Source organism: Hevea brasiliensis, unplaced genomic scaffold (genome assembly GCF_030052815.1).
Source record: "Hevea brasiliensis isolate MT/VB/25A 57/8 unplaced genomic scaffold, ASM3005281v1 Scaf77, whole genome shotgun sequence".
In the NCBI taxonomy this organism is placed as follows: domain Eukaryota; kingdom Viridiplantae; phylum Streptophyta; class Magnoliopsida; order Malpighiales; family Euphorbiaceae; genus Hevea; species Hevea brasiliensis.
Window position 1 is genome coordinate 1 of NW_026615296.1, and position 20,000 is coordinate 20,000.

The window sequence follows — 20,000 nt, forward strand, 5'->3', positions numbered from 1 at the left end:
AATCTCCCCTCCTTTTACTAAACCATGAGGAGCCCGAGTAGTTTACCGGGCAAATTTAGTTGTCGTGACGATATCTTTCTTAGTGGAAGATCAGGAAAAGACTTCTCTTCATCACGAGACTGATCGGATCTGCCGTAGACGCCCGAGACCTCCACAAGGCAGGCTAAAGAGTAAGAGGACAACAAGAGCAAAAGTTATGCTTTCATTTCTTTGTTGAGATTTCAATTCAGCACTCCAGTTTCCTTCGTCTTAAGTAAAGTGAAGTTTACTTTTTCGATTTTGAATTCTTAGTCGAGCTGATGGCGAGATCGATTTTTGGTCGAGGTTCAAGAGAAAGAGAGGAACCACCGCCCAATGGTGCTTTTACGAAAGTACGGTCGCCGGTGGCTAATACCTTCTCGACACTATCAGACCGAAATCCACTCTCAATCGCTCTTTTTAGTGGGGAGGAATTCTTTTCGTATCCTGGACTTAAGGAAGGCAAAAAAAGTTAACTATCTGCCTTGTTGTGATAGGGGGTGTTTGTTTTCAAGTCAAGCTCCGTATCCCTACCTCTTTTTAGGTTGGCATAACAAAGAAAGAGAGTGCCAAGAAACAACACATACCCATCACTTTTGGAAGGTTCGGAATCGTCAGGGAGCCCTTATAGACGTAAAGACTTTACTTCACTGAACCGGCACTACTATTTGTCGGCTCCTACCACTCGTCCCTCGTCTGCTTGTCGAGTGCGTCCTCGGCCCTTGCTCGTCTCTAGTAGCCGATCGAGTTTCTTCGCCCCTCTCCCGCTTATTGATTAGGGTGAGTCACTCAAGTCCCTTGTCCTCGACTCTCTTTACGAAAATCCCGGGGTTATGCGTTTTTCGGAAACTAAAGTCGCTCGTCAAGCTAAAAACAGAGGAGTTCCCTCACTACGAAAGGTGTCCCATGGACGGACGAGTTTCTAAACTACGAAAGATATGGAGCGGATGGCGTACTGATAGATCTCCTATTCGTTCTGGATCCAGCTGAAAAAGCCCTTTTTATATTAGTAAAGCGCTAACGCGCCCCTTATTGAAAACTAAAGTAAAGCCGAGAAACTTGACTTTCAGAAAGCAACAGCAACCTATCTTACTAATAATAATGAAGGGGCTTGGCTCGAAAGGTTTACTAGAGCAAGGGTTGATCGAGCTTCCCGAAACTAAGAAACCGGATGAGGTGGGACGAGTAGGAGATCAAAAAGACTTCAAATTCCATCGGGTTAATAGTCATCCGATAGACGATTGTTGGATTCTTAAAGATCAGATCCAAAAGTCATTAAATGATGGTGTCATTGAAATAGACCCTCCTAAGCAACCTGTGGTCACCTCAAATCCGGTATTTGTAATAGTTGGAGATATTCTTTGCCCGATAGCTGAGATCTCGCCAAGCATAGCCTATTCTAGTTCTAGCACCGGAAGAGCCATTTCAGAGGCTCAAAATATTATGAAAAATATATTCAAGGAGAACGGAGCACTCGTGTTAGCCGGGAAGCGCCAACGACGATTGATTGCTATGCAGGCGGCCCTTGAGACGAGGTTATATCAAAAAGAAAAGAATAAGCATCGTCAGAACGATCCGAAGAAAATAGGCAGGGGGCAAAGACCAAAGAAAGAGCAAAGGAACTCAGACTCACCTCGTGAGTATATGGATTTCGTGTCTAAGTTACTGATGATTCCGTAGAACTTGTGACAAAGGAAGCAATGGGGGAATTGCCTTAAGAAGTTGACAATAAAGAGGTGGTGCCTTTATAGAGGAGGGTAGCTAAGGGTGTGGATGAAAAATGAGAGATAGACAGGCCACTTCATCTCAGGATACATCCAACGATGCACAAGAATCAGATTCCGACCAACTCTTGAACTCCAGAGACCCAAACAAGGCCTGCTTTTCCTCTCTTTAAGTACGGTTACCTATTTTCTTATTGGGTTAACAATCTTATCCACCAGGATATTTAATTCCCGGTACGACGGAGAAGGAAAGCCATACGAACATTTGGTACTCTTCCTTCAAAGATGTGGAGATAGAGCCAGAAGTGAGGCTTTGTGCCTTCGTCAATTTCCATTATCATTGACAGGTGCTGCTCTTACATGCATGGCTAACGCCATAAAACCATTCCTACTTGGGATGCTATGGTCACAGCATTTCTAAGAAGATTCTTCTATAGATATTTTTTAGAAGGGAACCACGGAAGAATTCAGATTAGAAATGTTGAATACATAGAAAATGGTCAGGAAGAAGAAGATATCTTAGGTATAGAAAGGGACAAATTTAAGATGAAGTCAATATGCCTGAAGATGCTGAAAACCTAGATGAATTTGACAGAAGTCTCCATTTGCTATTCTTTTGTTGAGAAATTTTTGTTGATTCCACAAGCCTTGAAAGTCCCACTTATGTTGAATTCGAAACACATAGCTCCTTATCCAGAATGGATGGAACATGTCCCATATCCCCCTGAATGAATACCAAATCCCTAACTTTTTTCCGGTTTAATGCCGGAGATGACGCATTGGCTTATATTTGGTCTATTTTCAACAAGAGTGTGGGGTAAGAGCTGCTGTCGAGGCTCTCTGTTGCAAACAATTTTGTTACTCGCTTATGGGAAGAACCCTTATTTGGTATGATAACTTCGCCTGGGGATCCATACCGACATGGGAGCTATGGTGGTAGCTTTTCTAAAGAGTTCAGACAAGAAAGCCCCCTCAAGGATGGAATATTCCAAATCATGAATGGAGTGATTCCGATGATGATTGGGACTTCCAATCTGAACAACACCGACGGTTCTCATACTTCTTCAGTCTCAGGGGATGTGGAGAGTGCAGCATTTGACGGCCGGACCTATAAAGTTGATGAATTTTTTAAGGTAGAGTCTAGTCTTATCATGCCAGATGGTTCAGATTTCTTTATAACCCAAGTAAACCAGACGGAGTTACGATCTGGCAAGAAATTACCTCCCGTTCCGAATTATGGTAAAAATCTTGTGCAAGAGTTGTCTCAGTCTAAGAATAGATCATCCCCAAATCCTGAAAGTCCCGTCAGGATCATGGTCTATCGCAAAATCAAAACCCTGGGGGCATCCTATAGACCGAAGTGCTGGGGGCATCCTATAGAGCCAAAACGCAGTTACCCAACGAGGAGACCACGAATGCTTGCTGGTCAAACATTGGCGGCTAATGGACAACATGTTCGCTATGACATATTAGCTCATCTCAAAAGATTCCTGCACTTCTCAGCGTATACGATGCATTGAAGATGTCTGCAGAACGTTGGATGTGCCTAGTATACGCATTAACGAACCCAGAGGAGTTTTTGAAGTTAACCAAGTTGAGATGAGAAGTAGTGAACCAACTTTTTCCGAGTGTTTGGCTTTGATCACGTTTACGGACGATTACTTGCAACCAGGACTCATGTTGCATAACAGGCCTTTGTTCATTTCAGGATACCTTAATGGATTGGAAATAACAAGAATCATGATAGATGGGGGATCGGCTGTTAATCTCCTACCTTTTAGAATGCTAAAACGTCTCGGGATTGCTATTCATCGATTGGCCCCAAACAATCTACTTATCCAAGGATTTAACAAAAGTAGGCAGAGGTCTCCGGGCATTGTACGGTTTGAATTAAAGATCGAGGAGTGGTACAATTTTTCCTTTATGTCATTGATGCGGAAACATCAAACAATGTTCTACTTGGGCGGCCTTGGATGCATGATAATTGTGTCGTCCCTTCTACCTATCACCAATGTTTCAAGTAAACCAAGGTGGTGAGCAGAAGAGGTGAAAGCAGATGCGAATCCTTTTGCGAAGCAAAGCGCATTACGCATCTGCTAAATATTTTTTCCGAAGATGCCATAAATGCAACACACCTCACAGAGAAAGAGATTTCGACCTCAGACGACAAATCGACCCCTATGATGCCATCAGAAGAGAGGCTATGAAATAGGTGAAGAAGTTCGAAAAGTTGAAGATTAAGCAAAAAACTCCTGATACGAAGAAGGCCCCCAAAAAGCCTGCTTTCCGTTTCGTCCCAAAAAGTCACAGGAAGGATGGTGAGCCAGCCCTTATGCCAATTCAAGATGAGAGTTCCACTTCGCTTTAAAGGATAGGGGGGGATATCTGAGTCGATAGGGCCATATTCAAAAGGGAGATAAGTGGATTGAGCGTACTTTAATGCAAAAAAATAAAAAGAACTTCAAAAATTCCTCATCCCCCCGAAACATGATCATCATCCTAAAACCATCCGGATGCATCACTTGGAAATGCTTGGGCCAAAACCAAGAGCTAAAGGAGATGGGAAGTTAGCTGACACAAAGGAGCTTTACTAATAGAAAGGGGCTTAAGATATACGATTCTAAAGCTCTTCGAATGATGCAAGCAATGGGATACTCAATTGAGGAAGCCCAAGGGTTGTACAATGGAAGAGGAATGTTAGCACCGTTTGACGCCATGTATTCTCAGCACAACGAGAGCTCTCTTTGAAGATCCAGAATGCGGAAAGGTCTTTAGGCGGCCGGGCTTAGGGTGTGACGAGAAGGTTGAGGTACCCGAGCAAGATAGTCACATGTTCGAAGATGATAAAAAAGTCTTCCACATTTCTGAGGAACATGATTCTGATGAGGATGACGAAGTTAAGAAAGAAAAGGAAAAAGAACTAGAGCTATTTGAACAGCACGAACAACTTTGACTCGTCTCACCAGCTACTGGATAAGCAGTCAAAGAAACTACTTCTACTTGAATTTAAATAAACAGGATTTTGTTTCAATTCAATGCATCCAACGTTGAGGAAGAGGAATAGGATCAGTCTTTTGTGAAAGTGCCCCACCCACAGTCTGACCAAGAAAACCTCCTTTCTCGATTCCGATCTCAGCCCTAAACATCGTATCGATCGTTTAGCGGCCTTCAAACGGCCTATCCGTTGCCTTTTGATTCAGAGGCTCATCAGATCTATTTTCTACGCGCCCCAACTCTCGTAAACTCGGATTACCCGCCCCACTTGGCTGAATTTACATTCCGACTTCTTATAGTCAAGTAAAGGATGAGGGTGCCTAAATGTGTGCGGTAGCACTCCTTATTTCAGAAAATAGAAGTAGAATGAAAAGAGGCGCAAGCTTGTAATCTTCGATTTTCCGCCTTTGAAATGAACTTTTGCTCTTGTTTGATGTGACAACTCAGAAAAGCTCTTTGCCTAAGGTTTCCGTAACTAAAAAGGGGCAATCCAGAAGGAAAATGACAGAAAATTACAATAGCTAAGAAAAGATAAATGACTCTTAACTTAGCAAAAATGTAAAGCTCTTCCGACCTGGGCAATGATTCAGTGATCTCAGGGCGTCTATCTGCAGGAAAAGCATCTACTTCGGCCGAATCGACTAGATTGACTCTTTTAGGGGATGAACGGACCACAGGATGAACTTGTTCGTTCACTGCGACGAAAGGGTTCCCTTTCTTCTTCTTCTTTAGAGCCGCGATCTCAACGATATGGTCCCTAGTGTATCTCCCCCAAACCTCTCTTATTTCCCTGTCCTCCGAAGTGAAAAAGTAACAAAGTTGTCCCCAGCTCTATCTCTTGTTTTGGTTTTCTGCCCTTTACTAATAGCTATTAGTAAAGCAATGACCAGTTTCTTTCTTTCAAGACCTCCAATCCGAATCCGAACAGACCTATTAGTCAGTCTATCTTTGGAAGAATCTACATTTGAAGGCCTGGGTGAAGCATTCCGGAAAATGAAATAAACATACCACTGGGAATACCCCTATCGTAGATCAGAATCATATGGTTAAGGTCCCGGCACTCAAGACCGTACGGCTAGTGAGACTTATGAATAGGTTAGCTCGACTTATCATCCGAAAAGAGTGAAGAGAGGAACCTTCGGAGCTCCTCTTCTATCGTATCGATTGAGCGGTTTATATCTTCTATCATCTCCGTAGAGGGTTCAGTCTCCACTATTTTAAGTCCGTATTGATCTCTCTTTTACCTACGTCTGTAGCAGATCTCAAGGGCATGGCGGCAAAGGAATAAAACCTCTCTTTTACGCCTGTTCTGTGATTACCCTTAGTAGAGTAGTCCCATCAGAAAGAGGTGAGGGTTGTAAAGTCTATCTACCAGTACTAGACTAAGACTGAAAGCAGATCTTCAAAAAGCGGATCCGAAAGAGGAACTTAATACCCGCACGTGCGTACTTTTTTAGAGTAGCGGGAAAGGAGGAACAAATACGGGTTCTGCAGCCCATACCTCACCGATTCGGGTTCGAGTACCAGATGAGACAGCAGCTCGGAAAACTACATGCATCCGGCCAAGGAACCAAAATTGAAGTAGAAAGGGCTCGCCCTGTTGGGGAGCTGAACCAAGACTTTGTAGAGGTTGTTTCACATCAAAGAAAAAGAAAATTCCATTTCTTGTTCAGCGATTGGCTAATTGCTAACTACTGAATGAACTCGTACAATGAATGAAAGCTCTCCCTCTGTTGAGAAAGGGCCAAGCTGCTCTCAAGATGCTTCTTTTCTTTGAAACCACAAATGAAAGGAATCAGATCAGTAGCAAATACAGAGGCTATTACGGAAACTACTATATATATTCTCTTCTTTTTGTTTTTCGCCTTAAAGAACACCACACGCGCAAGTCGGCCCAAGACTGAGTTCAATCCTCTCCTTTCGGCCCAACATAAAGCTAGCCTATAACAACTCTTCCTTGGACTTGGCCTAGGGTGACTTCATATCAAATAGGTCTTTCCCCTGCTGTATCCCACAAGCCTTCCCAACAGTCAGTTTGCCCTCCGTTCGCTGTCTCTTTCCCAATAGTCTCTGCTAAGCCGCTACCCACTCCAGAGAAAGATTCGAGAGGGTCGACGAAGTTGACTGAGCCGATAGACGCTTTTTCGCAGTTAGTTACACCAACCCTTTTCTTATTCTATATGAGGATGTTGAAAGTCACATTCTGCATACATCAAATTGGCCATAGAAAGAGCTTTTCTCCTAAAGTAAGTAGAATCCTTAGTCGGATCAGTTTGCCCCAGAGACAGGGGCAGATTCAGTCTGAGCAGCCCCTACCCGATGGTAGCCTACTCGTCCATAATAAGGGGTGGTAGTTCCCTAACTCAGTGAGATCCGGGATCAGAGTTTCAGTCGGTCGTAGCCGAAGCTAACTTCCACCCTTTCCTTTCATGCTCTTTCTCACGGGAAGTGGAATCTGGCCAATAAAAGAAGCCTTTGTCTTTTCCGGGAACATCTTTCTCCTCACTAAGTGGCTGCACACACCAGTCTTACAGATAGAGTCAAGCACGAGACTGGTACGTACTTGTTCTTTTCAGCATGTGCTAGCAAAAGGCTATCTGCGGTGGAATTCGTTGTTTTGCTGGTCGGCTGAGGAAAAGGCAAATGTTATTTGTAGGGATAGACAAGGCATGATTTTCGTCTTGATGAAGTGTAGAACGGGGTTGTCTTTCCATTGAGCCGGGGAGACAATCCACAGCGTAGTCAGTGTCCATTATTGGAGCACGACCTAGTCTGCTAGTCGCCTTAAACCACCCGAAGGAAGCTACTATACGGTCTCTTTTAAGCAGCCTAGGCAGAAGACTATGTGGGGAGTTTCCCGAGACGCTATTCCGAAAGCAATAGAGTAAGGCTCGTACCATTTACAAACTCATTCGAGAAATAAAGAAAAAAGAAGTCTCCTTATTAGCTTCATAAAGTAGACGTCCTTCTTGTAACAGGAAAGTCAAGAAAAAGGGTATGTCCTTTGTACTTTAGGTTGGAATACTGCCTTCGGTATTTAAAGATAAAAGGAAAAGTATTCGCGAATGGTTCTTTTTAAGGTTGGGTTAGGTACCGGGTATAGAGGGCAGCGTGGAGATTGCATCTTTCTTTCGGGAGTTGGGTCTGGAAATAGGGGATAGGAAAAAGAGTTTTCCTTTTTTCGACCTATTCTTCCCGAGTGATTTTCGAAATGTAGAGATTACACGCCGCCCCGAGAACTCTCTTTGTGTTGAGAGAGATTTCCGGGGTTGTTCTTCCTATCATTCCAATAAAAAAAGCAGCCAAGCATTCCTTTCGAGCGGATGTCCGGATTTCTCTAATACAGACAGCCAGGAGACCTAGCCCCCGGAGGAGATACCAGAGCAGAGGGAGGGCCCCAACCTTGCTGATGGCTTGTGTCATTGGGCGGGGGAAGGCAATGTCTCCTCATGTCGAGAGTTAGTGGGGGTCTTATGGATACGTTGAGGTTTTGCTCTTATCCTCTATTTTCGACTCTGGTTTTAGAGGAAGAAAGGGGGCAGCTAAAAAAAGAGCTAGGAAAGATAACTAGTCCGGAAAACCTATTCCCCTAGACTCCCGTCTCGGACATTAACCCTTAGGGCAAGAAGTTCCTTAACAACCCTCGAACACTGTCTTGCTAAGACCGGATATGCCGAATCTGAGCTGAGAGATGCTAGGTCTCGTCTAAGCCCTTGCCCCTCTAGAGATGAATGTGAAACCTCTTCTTTTGATTCACTTGCAGCATCTAGCCTTTGAAACCAATTACCATGTGATGTAATATCAATCCCATAAGCTCGGATTTATGGTTAAGAAGTTCCTTGACTTACTATGAATCGCATCTCTCAAGTGAGAAGGATATGATATATATTGGGCATTGCCTTCCCTTACTTACTAAGTAGGCAATCAATCAGTCCAGCCTTTTCTGATTCACGTGGCAAAGAAGCCCATCTAAGAGCCTATGAATGTGCAACTGACTAGGGCCAAATATAAAGAAATGGGGCTATTTCTATTCCGAGTTGGCCATTTTATTCTTGTCCGAAAGTCAGTGCCCCAGCTGAGTCAATAGCTGCCTAAGAGCCTGTGTCTAGCCAACCGGTGGAGACCCAAGCAGCAAGAACAAGAGGGCATTTTCGAACAAGAACAGTAGCGAGAAGTTGCCTAGCCTTGCTAACGGTTTTCAACCTTTATACCTCACTCAGGGCATAGCTCGAATCTAAAAAAGTTTTTGAAAGTGTTCAGAAATCGTCTGTGAACAAATCGGCTCTTGCAAGAGAAGACAGATCCATAGGCAGCAAAAGAAGACTTGAAGCGGTTGGCATGAGCTATTGAAGATGTCTTTAAAGGTGCTTTTTAGCCACTCGAGATAGGCACTGTGAAAGAAAGAGTGAGATAGACGTCTAAGATAAAGTGCTAGCCAGCAAGCATTCCTTTAGCCATGAATCCGATTCGGGGAGCATATAAATGGTATGCCAACACCTTTTGGTCATCTTCCTATTGAGTTGTCTTTTGAAGAGTACGCCCGGTTCACCAGGTATCGCTTACTTATGACACCTCTTCCGTCGTTTTTGGCCCCCAATGCCACCACCACAATTGATCTTTTCCCGATCGAGAGAGTGAGGTTCTTTGCCTTTACGAGTTGAGTAAACGAAGCACTCGGCTCCCACTTTCTTAACATAAGTTTCCTGTGCTTGTCTTGTATTGAGGACACCCTCCCACTGCTATGAGAAAAAGCACTTGGCTCTCATTCCATCTTGAGTATAATACCTTCCGCGGTTAAGCCATCACTTCATACCCTTCGTGTCACTAATACTCATGTGCAGAAACTGAGAATTTCTTTCCTCCACTGACACGGAAAAATTCACTCCTTTCCATAGAGCCCAAATACCACCCGAGTAGCCATTAGCCTCAATTCTATGATGAAACTGAAAACCCAGCTTCAAACAAACTTTCCCTTTAATAAAACTTATTTTGTCACCCTAGGAAAACTTTTCAAGTGCCTTAAAACTGGCCGTAGAATTAAGAATTGGAAATTGATGGATAGGGTTCTTTCTGGTTGACTTTCCAAAGACACTAGGCATAGAAGGCTAAGGGCGGAATAAGCGCTATTAGTACAAATGAACTGACATGACATATTAGCCCTTGCTTACAGGAGTAGCCTGCACTGGTCTTGATTGAAAGAGTGTTGTTTCCCTGAGGAGGTTCCACCGGCGTTTATGGATAGTCCTTAAGGGCTTCCTCTCTTACTATCAGAGTAGGATGGCACTGGTATTGACTTTATTGACTTTCATTTTGTTCCGTAAATAGCTTAGCTTAAAAGCTTCTTCATTTACTGAAAGGAAAGGCTAAGCTGCTTCCTCTGCTTATATATATTATATGGCAAGCAAAACATTAGCTCTTGCTTGCCATATTACTGGTTCTGGCATACTGGACTTACTTATTAAGCACTCCACCCTCGGCTCAAATAAGACCAAGCCAATTTCGATTAAATAAAGAAAAGGTGTCATACGGCTTCATCAGGATAGCGCTGTCATCCTAGCATAGATCTTTCTGCGTAGAGATGGATTCTTTCTTTCTTCTATAATAATATCGTTATACATTTCTCCTTTGCCTTACTGAAAGGCTGTTCAAACAATGAAGCTGAGTACGAAGCGCTCATTGCCGGCCTCCTGGTAGTCAACCAAATTGGTATAAAGGTCCTCATGATCCTATGGGAATTCGCAGTTAATCATTCGCCAACTCTAGGGTACATTTGAAGTATGCAAACCAGAATTGTTGCCCTACCACGCCATGGCTATGGAGCTCATGAAAGAGTTCGAGCTACTCGAATTCTGCCACGTACAAAAGAAAAAGAACGACAAAGCAGACGCATTCGCCAAGTTAGTAGCCGCTCTAGCAGCCCCCCTGGTGGCAGAACATAAGTCATTATACATGACAGGGTCCTTTTTCCAGGCCGGAAAGAACAACTCCAGGATTGCAACGCTGTCACCATAGTGGAAATGGCTCCCTGCATGGAAGTATCTATTGAAGATTGGAGACATTATTTTATTAACTACTTTAAGCACGGCAGATGGCCAGAAGAAAGCCACAAAGGAACCCAGCTTCGAAGGAGGTTGCCCCAGTATGTGTATTTAAACGAAACTTTATACAAAAAGTCTTATGCTGTGGCTGAGATGTTTGTCTAGTGATGAAGCAAGGCAAGCCATGTACGAAGTACATTCAGGGTGTGTGGTGCCCACCGGTCTGGGCCAAAGATGCGAGTTAAGCTCAAACAGATAGGGTACTACTGGCCTACAATGGTCAGAATTGTATGGACTATGTTAAACGCTGCAACATTTGTCAAATCCACGGAGACTATATGCCAAACCCCTTGCGTCCTACCGTAGCATCCTGGCCTATCTTTCTGATGCGCTAGTACTAAACTTACCTGCCGAGCATACGAAAAGGAGTATCTTTTCCCTATCTAAGCTATATCAACATAGCCAACTAGAAAACTCATCCGCTTGTCAATTCTTGGTGTAATACTCACTTGTAAATGATTGGTGTCAGAATTTTTCACTGATCAGGTGTGATCAGTCTCATCCGTGTAAGAATTAGGAATTCCTTTTCCAACTCGTCCCGGAATGGGCGTTATGGCAAAGAACAAGAAGAAAACAAAAGGAGAAATTTGTCCAATAGTAACAAATGGTGCCTCCACAGGTTGACATCCGATCCAACCTAGTAGTAAGCAATCCGCCAAAAGCAACCAAAAGATTCCTTGGTGAATCGGGCGAAAACTTGAACTACGCACATACATACTTTTAAAAAAAGGTAAAGCTAACAGACATATAAAAACTGGTGCTATTGCGGCTACACCTCCCGATTTGTCAGGTATACTACGAAGAATGGCATGGATCGGTAGGAAATACCATTCCGGCACAATATGAGGCGGGGTGGGCATCGGATTAGCAGGTATATAATTGTCGGGATGCCCCAAAACATTAGGAGCATAAAAAATCCAAATGGAAAAAAAGATAGCAAAAGCTACCCAACCTACTAGATCCTTTACATAAAAATAAGGGTAAAAAGCAATTTTATCCATCTCTGAATGTACACCCAATGGATTATTTGATCCATATTGATGCAATGCAGCCAGATGAAGAAGACTGGCGCCTACTAAAATAAAGGGGAGTAAATGATGAAGACTAAAAAAACGATTTAAGGTGGCATTGTCCACGGAGAAACCACCCCAAAGCCAAGTCACTATGGTATCTCCTACTACAGGTATGGCGCTAGCTAAGCTTGTAATTACTGTAGCTCCCCAAAAGCTCATCTGACCCCAAGGTAGTACGTATCCTATAAAAGCTGTCACAATCATTAATAGGAATATTACAACTCCGAGACACCGAACAAATTCCCTAGGACTGCTATAACTCGCATGATATAGACCGCGAAAAATATGAAGGTGAACCACAATGAGAAACATACTTGCCCCATTAGCATGCATATAACGGAGCAACCAGCCCCCTTCAACATCTCTCATAATGTGTTCTACGCTGTTGAAAGCTAGATCCACATGAGGTGTGTGATGCATAGCTAAAAAAACGCCAGTCACTATCTGAATGACTAAACAAATACCAGCTAACGGACCGAACCCCCACCAATAACTAAGATTGCTCGGGGTTGGATAATCTATCAAATGCTGATTAAGTGTGGAGGATATAGGTTGTTTAAGAAGAGAGAATCGTTGGTTCCTTATAGTCATTTCTCTTTCCTATCGTGACAACTCTTGTTCCCCCACCTTTTTATTTAGCGTTCTGGGGCCCTACTGACTATATATATATAATATATATAGTACCCTTTCTTCCACCTCCGAAGGATGGAGGGGGTATACAGCGAAAGAAGCGTCGAAGGGGTCATCCTGGCTTACTGAAAAGTCGTCCGACTGCTCGGTGACCGAATCAGAGAGGTTTTTACCGCTTTCTCTCCAGCCCTCTCGGACTGATCATCTTGCTGGAACAAAGCAAGCTTAGGAATGAATCTAATGGAAATTTAGGTCTCTGTCCGCTTGGAAGATTTTCTTTCCTCTTCGGTGAAAGAGGGCAAAGGCGTGTGGGAGAAAGAAAACTAAAAGGAGAGAAGATTTCGTCCACCAAGCGGGACAGAGTGCGACCCCTAAGCAATTGGAGGTTCTCGATCATCTCTTGGGGTCCATATCATCTGAAAACTTTTCCTGTTCCATTAGCATAGCTAAATTTGAATAGGATGACTCAGTGTCAGGAAAAGTAAGCCCCCCTTGCCTTGATTGAATTTGGCTTCGCTGCGCCCTGAATCAATCAAAAAGCTTATTGATTTGATTCATCCCATTTCATTTAGGCGAGAGGGAGGCTGTGAGTCACCTGGGCTACGGATTTTTCGGTTGGTTGATTCTTGAAATCACCTGTTGAGAAAAAAAAAGGCCCTCGGGTCCCGACCCACAAATGAATAGGAAGCGGGGCGAGGTTCTTTCATTAAAGGGGGAAAGGGTGGGGTTTTGTTCTGGGGGGGCCACCTTGCGCAGCTTTAGAAAGGAGAGAATTTCAGAAAGTCATTCTGTACATCCATTTCTATCTATATTTTGTTTTGAAGTAGGGAGAGAGAAATTCATTATGTTGTGCGTTGGTTTTCCAACGAAACTAAGCACTTTTTTTTCTTTATCATTCGAAGGGCTCAGTCCCACACTCTGACTTCAATGATGGGAACAACCTCCGCACTCCGGCGCTCCAATGAACAACAGTTCTCCGCCTTACTATATTTAGAATAGTGGTCGACCCCTCTGGAGTTACATTCGTAAATTAATGTTATGATTAATCGGTGATATTCTATCTTTCCAAGATTACCACCCTGTACGTAGTCTATGTCTGGGGAGCATACTTGACGGGAGATAGACACGGGCGGTAGAAGGTCCCCCAGCCACGTTAGCATCTCCGATCCGAGATAAGGGATTACTCCGTTAGGTCTTTTCGGTCCGGAGCCGGCCGGTAATTGACCTACTTACCTTGCTTATGGACCAGCTGCAGAGCTAAGCCTTGTTCTATTGGTTTGGTGGTTGCTACCAAGACGATTTCTTTATGCCCATCAAAGGACCTCGAGATGCTAATCCACGAAAAACGATACGAGAAATTCGAAAGAACTCATATACGGAACGAGGGCGACCCGTGAAAATACAACGGATTCTTACTCGTTCAAAGGAACTCTTTTTGGCAACTTGGACAACTTATAACGATGTTTGTCCGCATATCACTAGGAGGATCTTTACAAAGGCTTTATAAAGCTTTCGTCTTAGCCGCGAGCAATCTACGTTTGTGATATCGTATATTTCGCTTCTCCGACATCTTACTGACTTTCCCCCTCATCTTTTTGAAAAAAGCCGCTCCACGGTGGTAAAGTCTCATCTTGTGTGTTGGCCGAAGTGACAATAGTCACATTGAACCCTCGAATATGTTCGAGGATCTCGAAATGATCTTCCAGTTCTGGGGAGAATTCGCAAAACTCCGTTTCCATCGAGAATTGAATGGAGTTTTCCCGTATTTCGACCGGAGAATCTAAGAGAGACATTACTGTCGAGATTCTGACCGAAAAATTAGACATTCCATGCCCTCGGATAGTGCTTTGTCGTGCTAGGTCACTGACATATCCTTTTTTGTCTTTATTTGACCCCAAGAATGGATTGGATCGAAACGACTTTCCTGTCGAACCCCTTTGTGTCTGTATGAATTTCTGACCGCATGGAATCTCCATAGCCAATTTTCCATTTTGATTATGAAATCATAAGGTGCCTTTGGTACTACTCTTATTTCACACAATCCAGGAACTTCCATAACGTTGGCGTGATTCGGTTTGAGCAACGGATCCTGACGTGATACATCTTCGTAATGAAAATAGAGTGGAAACATGAGGTGGCTTTTACAGTATCTATAGAATAAGCACTGTGAACTATCTGCTTCAAAAGATAGTTGTAAGAAAGAAGACTGAAGATTGGAATACGAATGAGATCAGAAGGCGGGCAAACAATGCAATAGCTTCGGTTAGATGGCGGACCTCTGGTCACTGCACAGAGGGCGTATAGGAGCGCAGAAGAGAATTCCATAATTCAATTCTTATCTTTCTACTAGAATATAAAGAATGAACAAAATAAGAAAAACGAAATATCTATTTTCAATAGGGGTTAACGCCGGTTGTGGCGACGGTTGTGGCCCAGGCGCCGTTTCGTCTATTTCCCCAATGAATATGGACCATAAAAAACAAATATGAAATGAAAGACACTACATAGAAATAGAACGATTATGGGGATGTACGGCTTAATCAATGTTTCAAATAGATATCCGATACCTTGAAAAATGAGAGCTACGAAAACGGTTCGTTTAACCAACCAATTCCAGTTGATCAACCATCTCCCGCTCTTGGGGACGAAGCTGCTTTTACAACCGAACGATTGATTATTATTATTAAAATTACGATTTTTCAGTGGGTTTTGGCGTTTATGGCGTCGTGTGGCATGTGCCACCGCTATTATCTCTTCTTTTGAATAACCACCATAAACTATAAAATCCTGTACGGACAAGAAGTAGATACAGATCTGTCCCCACCCTTTTTTGAATTGAATGTCACATTCCATGTCCTCGAACAAAGTTTTGATCTTTCTTGCTAGGAAGGTGCTTTTGGATGAATCAAAAGATTTTCATTTTACTCCACAAAAAAAATCATAATGGAAGGTGTCTTCTTTCTTTGCTTCTCCTTGTGCTATCAAGACTGATTTACATTCAAAGGTACTGCAAAGCCGCTCATGGATTGTGTTCGAATTAATACCTTTTTTTGAACTATCGTTCAGAATGAGTAAGAAATGAAAATCTTTGGCGGGTGTCATAGTAGCATTTTGTACTTTCTTTCCTCCTCTAGTCTATTAATCAAAAGATCCCCGAAACCGGAACCGGACAACGATTTTCCTATACGGATTATTACCCGTTCTCCGCGAGAAATATATATATAATCTGGGATTACTTATTAGACTCTGAATCCATTATATCTCAGAGGATTCAATCTTCTACGTAATCACCTACGTAATTTGAGGACTCCTATTTGCTTTTGCTGATCAGCACAGTTGATGGCTGAAGATAAGACTGCCAGATTGGTTTCTGCATATGTTTCAGAAGATGGATCAACCTTTCGCATGGATTTTTCCAGGTTATGCAGAAAATGTCGAATCTTGATGTGCTGACTGGACTTCAAGACTTCAAGGTCAGGTCCGCCTAAATTGCTCCCTACCTATAAATGCTTCTTAAGTAATTATGCTTCTGCTCGTTTCCCCATTCTATTCTAGACCTTTGGTCCCTACATTCCTCCTCTTTAGTCTTGCTCTTGTTTTTGCACTTACTTACAGTTAAAGCCCAATTTGAGGCCTGCAAACTTCTATCCACAACATCATTGGAATATATAGGGCTCAAACAAAAGAACTTGATGAAGAAAACTAATCTCTGGCATTGACTCAATATAAGACTGAACACAAACTGCAACGACCTAACAGTAGACAGAAAACAGTGTGTAATGACCGCAAAAAAGACAAAAAATAAACGGAGACGTGTCACCAGAGAAAGAAGCACTCTCAAGTGACATTTACAGCAGGGAAACCCCTCGGATATCTGTCGTCTTGGCCCTTGTTCGCTTTGTCAAATCATCTTTTGATTTGGCACTGCGCGCAGGAGGCGTACCCAGGTCGTTATTTCGATCGTTATGGGGTACTCGGTGATGATGTGGTCATTGCCGACACAGAAGTAGCTAGGTTGGCTCAGCACTATCTGTCCAAATTAGGTGTTAAGATTTCTTATCCGAAATCACTAATTTCGGATAGTGGTGCTGCCTCGTTGCTAAGGCATACAACTGATATGCGAAAACAATCAGATATGTTACAGCCGATAAGCGACAATCAATAAGATATGTTGGTTTAGACTGATAATCGCAAAGAGAAGAGAAGATGCTCGCCTAAAAGGAGAGGGAAGTTAAAACTCCTATCCCTATTTTTATCTCTAAGTTATCCATGTTTTGAAGCCTTGAAGCTTGATCTGCCTGATCCACTTTCCACTGTGAACCTGCCAAAGAAAGCTGGCCGACATATTGGACGGACTCTCGGATCATGGATGAAAGAGCTATCCGGTTCCAATCTCGTTTAAAAGAAAGGAAGTGGAAAGTCATGAGCTTCTCCTTCTTCTTTTCGTTCTAGTGTTGTATTGAGGAGAGAATGTGGTGAGAATAAAGGATAGACTGTCCTTCCGATGAATCTACTTTGCTTTGATCACCAGTAATGAATGGGTTGACTCGCTTTGATTTTTGTTGAGTGCAGTCAACCCCGCGTTCCCTAAGTTCAGACTCTTGCCCTAAAAATGCATTTCCCAAGAAGGAAAGCAAAGACATAATCTTTAATCATACAAAAATACACTCCCCTCTTTTCTTAAAACCCTTGTGACATCGTGGAGCTAAGATAGATGCTACAATGATTGAAGAATCGGAGTTTACATCGAAGAAAAAGAAAATGAAAAGCTGCTCTACGAGATTTTAAGCATCATCAGAGAAACTAGATATTAAAAAATGGATTTCCAAAATAAAATAAAATAATGTCCAGGCCATTTCCTTTCGAGGCATACTCTTCTTAGTTTGAACCCTTTTCAAAAGGTATTAAGGGGCAGGAGCAGCCAGAGGCGGGGATCAATTTATCTCCTTGGGCTCGGGAAAAGACTATTCAAGCATTAATCTTCATTCCGTGATGGGTTATCTATTATTATGCTTCTAACCCACCGGACCAAGAATGAAGTTATCACGAAAAGGAACTGAGTCCGATCTTCTTCCACCTACGCTACGTCAACTGGACTTTTTCACTATAGTAGCGAGTAGTTCGAAACCCGCAATAGAAGGGATTTAGTTTGAAGGAAGAGTTCCGGTCCGGCGTTAGGCGTTATCGGTGTGCTCATTCCGGATTTATTTGTACCGCCCAGAAGAGCACGAGAGAAGAGCGGATCAATACCAAGTGACTTCTTTCCCAGAATGATAAAAGATGGTGTTTTCTATCTCTTTTTTTTTTTATGAATTGAGTCTGTTTTTTATGTTATTTTGTACTGTACAACTACTTTTTGTGGGATCGTTTTCTCATGAGAGGTAATTAAAAGAAATTAGAAAATGGATTGCTACCTATGCCTAGATCTCGGATAACTGGAAATTTTATTGATAAGACTTTTTCAGTTGTAGCCAATATCTTATTACGAATAATTCCGACAACTTCGGGAGAAAAAGAGGCATTTACTTATTACAGAGATGGTGTGATTTTATTATTTAACGCTGTAAAGTATTAGGAGAAAGACAAATTAGTATGGATAGAAAGATTTGAAATAACTCTACGCTTGTTGAAGGTGAAGTTTATAAATAAAACAATTCCTTCTGTCGGGTATCCCCGATTAATGCAGCCTCAAATGCTTCAATTGTCAATTCTAGCATTGAACGAAAGGTTACACCTATGCCTATGGCTATGGGTTCTGTATTGCAGGTTAACCCTACCCCACTAGTACCAATAGGCGGCATAGAGGAAGAAGCACTACGCCTAGGAATCAACAACGCAAAAACTTTGTTAGAAATTATCCCTTTCTTTATTGGGATCGGGACTAAGAGGAATGGTTGGGACAACAAACATCCATCTCGTTCGTACTTTGGATACCCGTATAACCATCGAAGACTGTTGAAGTGACTAATTCCTAGAAATTAAGGAAGATTGAGGACAAAGAAATTGTTGGAGTTAACTTAATATTTTTATCTAGTATCAACATGCTTGATGTTAAGAAAAGATCTTTTGCAGGAAGGTTGGCTAGAGATTTCTTGTAAAAACACTAGCCCCGCTCAGTTCATAATGAGAATATTTCACTCCCCTTTTTATTCTATGTTATGTATTATTCTCATTATGAACATAAGGGAGGAGCCGTATGAGATGAAAATCTCACGTACGGTTCTGGAACGGAGATTCTTTGAATCGAATGACGACCGTAACGAATGTCTGCTCAATCCGAAGGAAATTATGCAGAAGCTTTACAGAATTATTATGAAGCTATGCGGCTAGAAATTGATCCCTATGATCGAAGTTATATACTCTATAATATAGGCCTTATTCACACAAGTAATGGAGAACACACAAAAGCTTTGGAATATTATTTTCGGGCACTAGAACGAAACCCCTTCTTACCACAAGCTTTAAATAATATGGCCGTGATCTGTCATTACGTGCGACTATCTCCACTATAGAAAGAAAAAAGAAAAAAAAAAAAAAAGAAAAAAATTTACTAGAAATAGGCTTTCTACATATGCATCGTCCAAAACAACGATTTTTATCAGCTGTAGCAAAAAAAGCAACTTCATAGAAGTCAAAATGTGAAGAAAAAAATATGCCTAGATACTTTTTTCTATGGATAAAGGATCTAATTGATAGAGGAAGCATCGTAAAGATCAATTAGCGAGATTTTTGGCCGATACAATAAGAACTGCTTACTTATGTCATAATATGAGACAAAAGTTAGGAATCAACTTATGTAACAGAGTCGGTCCCCTAAAGTATTGAGCAGCGGTGTAGCATCAGATCCCAAAGATAGTAAGTCTTTCTTATGAGGGAAGGTCTTTTTCAAAGATTCTATATATATTTATATATAAAACCGAGATAGTTACCTTTCAGAAAATTCTAACGATAGTAGAACAGCTACGCTTTATTCTTCTGAAGGTGGGAGAAAAGATAAAACTGATTATTAATCAAAAACAAGTTTGAAACTTATGTAATTAACCCTTTTTGGTTAACTCGAGAAAAAAAAAAAGTGGGACACCAAAAGAATTGACTACTGAGCCGTATGAGGTAGGAAACTCTCAAGTACGGTTCTAATGGAAGGAATTTGCTTGCCTATTCTGACCGAGGAGAACAGGCCATTCGGCAGGGAGATTCTGAAATTGCGGAGGCTTGGTTCGATCAAGCCGCGGAGTATTGGAAACAAGCTATAGCGCTTACTCCCGGAAATTATATTGAAGCGCAGAATTGGTTGAAAATCACAAGGCGTTTCGAATAAGATAAGAGCACTCTCTTTGTATTTATTATTTAGTATTTTTTTTTAGTATTTGTTACATTTTTATATTTCTTATAACAAATTTGTTATAATTAATTGTTTTTTATCACTATCAGTAAAATAAAACATATCGTTTATATGGTAATAA

The 20,000-nt window shown here is 42.0% G+C and overlaps 1 pseudogene; it reads right to left on the reverse strand.

Moving 5' to 3' along the window:
- Positions 1-14,083: 14,083 nt before the first annotated feature.
- Positions 14,084-14,733, reverse strand: LOC131177738 (60S ribosomal protein L5, mitochondrial-like; annotated as a pseudogene).
- Positions 14,734-20,000: the final 5,267 nt, after the last annotated feature.